The sequence below is a fragment of the Schistocerca gregaria genome, chromosome 8, assembly GCF_023897955.1.
Source record: "Schistocerca gregaria isolate iqSchGreg1 chromosome 8, iqSchGreg1.2, whole genome shotgun sequence".
NCBI lineage: Eukaryota > Metazoa > Arthropoda > Insecta > Orthoptera > Acrididae > Schistocerca > Schistocerca gregaria.
In genome coordinates, this window is record NC_064927.1 from 244,043,616 (window position 1) to 244,050,315 (window position 6,700).

A 6,700-nucleotide genomic window follows, 5' to 3' on the forward strand; every position below is an offset into this window, starting at 1 on the left:
GATAGAACAGTTGATTACTTGACAACTCAACTTTGTGCATATGAGAAAGCTTTGTTGAGTGAAGGGGGAGATTCTACATCTACATGACTACTCTTCAATTCACATTTAAGTGCTTGGCAGAGGGTTCATCGAACCACAATCATACTATCTCTCTACTATTCCACTCACGAACAGCGAGCGGGAAAAACGAACACCTAAACCTTTCTGTTCGAGCTCTGATTTCTCTTATTTTATTTTGATGATCATTCCTACCTATGTAGGTTGGGCTCAACAAAATATTTTCGCATTCGGAAGAGAAAGTTGGTGACTGAAATTTTCGTAAAAAGGTCTCGCCGCGACGAAAAACGTCTATGCTGTAATGACTTCTATCCCAACTCGTGTATCATATCTGCCACACTCTCTCCCCTATAACGCGATAATACAAAACGAGCTGCCCTTCTTTGCACCCTCTCGATGTCCTCCGTCAATCCCACTTGGTAAGGATCCCACACCGCGCAGCAATATTCTAACAGAGGACGAACGAGTGTAGTGTAAGCTGTCTCTTTAGTGGACTTGTTGCATCTTCTAAGTGTCCTGCCAATGAAACGCAACCTTTGGCTCGCCTTCCCGACAATATTATCTATGTGGTCCTTCCAACTGAAGTTGTTCGTAATTTTAACACCCAGGTACTTAGTTGAATTGACAGCCTTGAGAATTGTACTATTTATCGAGTAATCGAATTCCAACGGATTTCTTTTGGAACTCATGTGGATCATCTCACACTTTTCGTTATTTAGCTTCAACTGCCACCTGACACACCATACAGCAATCTTTTCTAAATCGCTTTGCAGCTGATACTGGTCTTCGGATGACCTTACTAGACGGTAAATTACAGCATGATCTGCGAACAGTCTAAGAGAACTGCTCAGATTGTCACCCAGGTCATTTATATAGATCAGGAACAGTAGAGGTCCCAGGACGCTTCCCTGGGGAACACCTGATATCACTTCAGTTTTACTCGATGATTTGCCGTCTATTACTACGAACTGCGACCTTCCTGACAGGAAATCACGAATCCAGTGGCACAACTGAGACGATACCCCATAGCTCCGCAGCTTGATTAGAAGTCGCTTGTGAGGAACGGTGTCAATAGCTTTCCGGAAATCTAGAAATACGGAATCAACTTGAGATCCCCTGTCGATAGCGGCCATTACTTCGTGCAAATATAGAGCTAGCTGCGTTGCACAAGAGCGATGTTTTGTGAAGCCATGCTGATTACATGTCAATAGAGATTCCACATCTCAAGAGGCTGTTATAAGTAATTCATTGAAATAATCATCTTGACGACAACAGTGGAAATAGAAAGTGGTCTCTCATTACTGTAAGAATCCAAATCAATGATCAAGAACTGCTAAAAATGGACTGCAGATGCTCGACAACAAGAGCCTCAGAAAAGTGATTGTTGGAAGCTGCTAAGACTCCAAATACGAACATGGTTCTCCTCGCTGAAACAAATATTGTTTGTTATCTGAATGTGATACTGGTAGCTGGTATGTAGAGAAAGGTGCAACAAGTCATATCGCCAATGCTGACAGTGATAGTTTTGAGGCTGTTGGTAAGGGTATAATAGAAATGGAAGCAATAGTGAATGGAAAGTGGCAAAAATCACTTTGAGTGAGGTGTGGTACTTACCAAAAATTAAAAAAAATCTATGTTCAGTCTTAGCAGCACAAGCAAAAATCCAAAAAGTACATTTTTAGCCACTATAGAAAGGTATTATTTTAAAATTGGTGAACTCGAAAACCTAGTTGGCTATCAAGATCTTTATGGAGGACTATTATAATTAATGATAAGAAGTATTCCTGCTGAAGTAAATTAAAGCAGTCGAGAAAATTTGCTACAATTGTATCATGGAAGATATGGACACTGGCGTGAGGGACATGTCAAGATGTTATCTCCAAGATCTTAGGCTTAAATGTGGGATTGGACTCTAAGCTCTATGAAGGCTATATTCATGGTAAACCACATCAGCTTCCATTTGGCAGCCATAAGAGAGCTTCTGAACTGGGAGAGCTGATTTGTAAGGATGTTCCTTTAGAAAAGTCCAATTCAGGGTATCGCCACTTTGTGTCATTCAAAGATGATTACAGCAAATTTCGAGCTGTTTACATTGTCAAGGAAAAATCAGAAGTTCCTAATAAACTCAGGCAGTTTATAATTGAAACAAAGACTGCTGGGTATACAATTAAGCGGTGATGGAGGAGAGTTCAGCAACAGGCAGACAAGAGAGAGTTTACAGAAGGAGGACATAATCCAGTCTTTTACTATGCTGTACGCTCCACAAAAAAGGGATGCAGCGAAAGAGTAAATCGTTGTTTTGCTATGATGCATGTTCATGCAAACATTCCTCAGTTGTTTTGGACTGAAATGAAAAATCCTTCAAGTATACATCCTGAATTGGTTGGGACCTTCCAGCATTTTAGGGATGTCTCCACACGAAATGTGCTATCGAAAGAAGTCTGGCGTGAAGCACCTACGAATAATAGGCACTATATGTTATATGGATCGAGAAGCAACAAAAGGGATTCTGATTGGCTATGACCACAATGATGGTTATCAGATCTGGTGTGAAGAAAATCGTCAGTTAATAAGATTGCAGGATGTTATTTTGAAGAGTAAATTATGCAAAAGGCAAGTTCAGTAGTTCCTGTGGACCTTGATCTTTCTCGTCAGAAGTCTCAAGAGTCATCAGACGGAATTAAGAGCAAAATAAAATTTAGTTGTGCAAGAGAAAACGAGTTCGATAATTATGATGACTTACAGGATGAAACAGAATAGAAATTAGAACAAAATGATTCCGATAATTATGACGATTTACAGAATGAAACTGAAGAGAGATTAGAAGAATCTGATGAAGGAAGGATTAGGCCACAATTGCATGACCGTTTAACTCTAAAACATCTGGAAAGACTTCAAGACTACGTAATGCAGTTGAAAGTTGGACGTCTATGATTTTGCTGTGTGCACACACAAACTATGAGTCTGGGATATTATTATCGCGAGTAGCAGCGATTGAGCAGTTGTCGAGGCAGTGGCGGATACATATGGGGGGGGGGGGGGCGACCCCCTCTTACGGGACCGTATGCATTGCCACCTCCGCCGCCCCCTCCAGTCAGCCCGCACGCTATTCATTCGTTTCTTTCGTCAGTCGACTCGACTGAATTGAATTATCGAGTAGTTGTACTTTGCTATGTAGCACGTGCTTCCGCGTTTCTGTCTGGCACATAGATAACTAACACATACCTACGTGAAAAGTCACGGCCATTCTAGTGATCATGACAAGTTATTCTGTCTGGCATTTGTTCGAGAAAAGTCGCGAATATTCTACTGTTATCTAGTATAGACAACGTTCGAAACGTAGCGTCATAAATACGGCTATTGGCGGAATAGGAAGCAAGTTTACATTCGGAAGCAAGAATATTAAGACTGAAGAATGAATAAGTAAAAAGTCCTACTTGTAGCAAGTGCAAGTGTGAAAATTAGTCAAGAGTGAGACGATGTAATTAACCAACTTGCCAGGAAGAAAAGGTGCATAGAATTCATCATTTAAGGAAGAGAACCACAACTGTAATTTTTTTATATCATAAGATGGCATTGCCTTGTGTATGTGTATAATCAGGCTAAATAAAATTTTCTTAAACTTATTTTTCTGTATCCTTCACTGTGTCGAGGGGAGTTGGAGGTATGCATGGTGCAGTGGAGAGAACCATGCAACATGAGAGATCACAGCATGCCTTGATCGTGCAGGTATTGCTGGAAGAGACCTTGGCACTAATTGAGAATTTGTTTCGTAATTTTTCTTTTCGCTGAACATAGTTGTTGGTTGCTTGCACACTGCAGGGATTTTGCCAGATTTGTGTGGATGCACTCAGAGTAATACTCAAATCTTTGTTGTGCCCAGAAAGGTGTTTATTGATTATAGACATTGTGAATAACGAAAGTTTGTCAGAATTTAAATCATCAACTTTCTGAATATAGTAAATTAAAATTTTTTATTGGTTTACCACATTTTTCTCTACATCGTTTCACGTTAGCAAACCAAACCCCTTCTGATCATTCAATTACTGTGTATAAAATTATAGCAGTAATTGTTGCAGTTATTCGATGCATTGCACTCTGCATGGATCGCAGTATTGCTTTTTGACATATTTTAGCATGTTGCTGATCAGATGAGGTAACTTGTCTGTTGCACAAAGGAGCATTACAGAACAGTTTGTAGGAGACATTACAGTATGTTTTTAAAACTCACAGTAATCTGGTTTATAACTGATTTCTTTCTAATTTGTGGGAGGAGTAATTAATTTTCTCTTCAAAATTCTGTTTACTTTTGTTCTCAATCAGAATTTTGTCATGGTCAGAGATTGAATGTCACACGCATATTTCTGTACATCATTTAAAATAATTAGAAACACGTTTCACATTTAATGACGTTTGAGAAAACGGAATCTTATTGTGACGCCATAAATTCGAGACAATGAGACGACAGGAAAGCAGCAATGGATCAAGATATGGCGGCACACCAATAAAATGGAACTTAGACTTTGGAAGATTTGCCTCCTGGAAAGAGAGCAATTCCATGTAAGTGGATCTACAAACTGGAGATGAATGCTGATGGATCGGTAGACAGATTCAGAGCAAAATTGGTTATCAAGGGATTTTCTCAAAAGAAAGGGACCGATTATAAACGAACTTTCAGCCCTGTGACAAAGATATCGACTATTTGAACATTACTCAGTGTTGCATCCAAAGAGAAGATGAACATTGCATAAATAGAAGTAGCTGCTGTGTTTCTTAATGGTGACCTGAAGGAAACACAACCTGAAGGTTATAATGCTGGTTCTGGAAAAGTATGTCGCTTAATGAAAATATTATATGACCTGAAACAAACACTCCACAGCTGAAATGAGGGATTCACAGATTATGTGATGGAATTCAGATTTAAGAGGAGTGAACCTAATCCCTGCTTCTTTGTGAGACCGAAAGGTTCTTACAAGCTAATAATGACAGTGAAGTTGAAGAATGTATTGAAGACACTGAAAGATAATTTCCTATGGTCGCAGGTTCGAATCCTGCCTTGGGCATGGATGTGTGTGATGTCCTTAGGTTAGTTAGGTTTAAATAGTTCTAAGTTCTAGGGGACTGATGACCTCAGATGTTAAGTCCCATAGTGCTCAGAGCCATTTGAACCACTTTGAAAGAGAATTCCAAATAAAATCAAAGCGAGAATTATATTTCTTAGTCTTGGAAACTGATAGAAAAGAAGATGGGTCCATCCAAGTCATTCAGACTTACTACATGTAGAACGTTTTGGAGCGCTTTGGCATGAGTGACTGTAGAGCTGTAACAACTCCAATTATCAAGGGCGATGACATGGAAGAGGACTCTGTCCACACTGAATATCCTTATATACAAGCAGTTGGATTGATGTGCTGATGAGTGGAAGAGGACCAGACATAGCATATACTGTTGGAGTAGTATCTAGATGTCTTGAAAATCCAACAAAGTCTGATGTAATAAGAGCAAAAAGAATTTTTCGCTCTTTCAGAGGCACATATAACTATGGACTTACTTACAAAAGCGGTAAAGACAAACGCGTTCTTTAATGTTATAGTGATGCTGATCATGGAGGTGATGCAGGGATTGGATGATCTGTCTCACTGGTGTCCTCTGCCTGTACTTTGGTGCACCTGTCAGTCGAATGAGTCAGCCACAAACTTCAGTTGCAATCTGAGAAGTGGTCTGTCTGGATGAAGAGACTTTTAACTGAACTTTTCCAGCTTAAGTATTCGAGACATTGCCTGCAAGTGGATAATGAAGTTTCTGTTGGACTTGCACAGAATCCTGAATTTCACCAGTAGACAAAGCATATTCGTCTCAGACACTTCTTTGTTCGAAAATTAGTCACAGCTGGTGAACTAACCGTTTCAAGAGGAGATGTAGAAAATCAACTTGCAGATTTATTAACAAAACCATTATTTGCTGCCTGACTAAGACAGCTGTGCAAAAATAAGTGTGTGTGAAATAATAAATAAATAAGGTAGAATGTTAGTTTCACATTGTGAATAATTAATAACTACATAGACATTTTACAGTCATGGATTGTTTTGCATTGTTTGCCACAGCAGAAAGTCATTATCGTTGTTAAGCATTTTTCTGTAGACTTCTAAGAAACCAGTGTGTTTTTTTATTCATGAAAAACTTGGGTCATTCCAAAATAACTATACAAATATCATTCAGTCTGACACTTTAGCTGAATTACTCCATATATGCCTCATGAAATTGCATGAAGTTGGTGGTTTTGTACACTCTGTTACTTGTGATGGCCCACCTGTAGCTTTGAGAAACTTGGCCTGAAACTATGAACCTCAGAATATTACTTCATACTTTAAACACCCATCGCCTGAATGCATTGTTTATGCCATTTTGGACCCTTACCACATGCCTAACTTGGCACAAAATACTTTGGCTGATAAACATATTTTACAGACTGTAGATGGTGCTGTACAGTGGAGTTATTTAGTTAATTTAAGTGATTTGCAGGAGAGTGAGGGCTTGAAATTTGCAAACTCAGTCACCAACCAGCACATCTGATTCTACAATAAGAAGATGAATGTCTCTGTCGCTGCTTAGACTCTGAGTTCAAGTGTAGCACATGCTACTG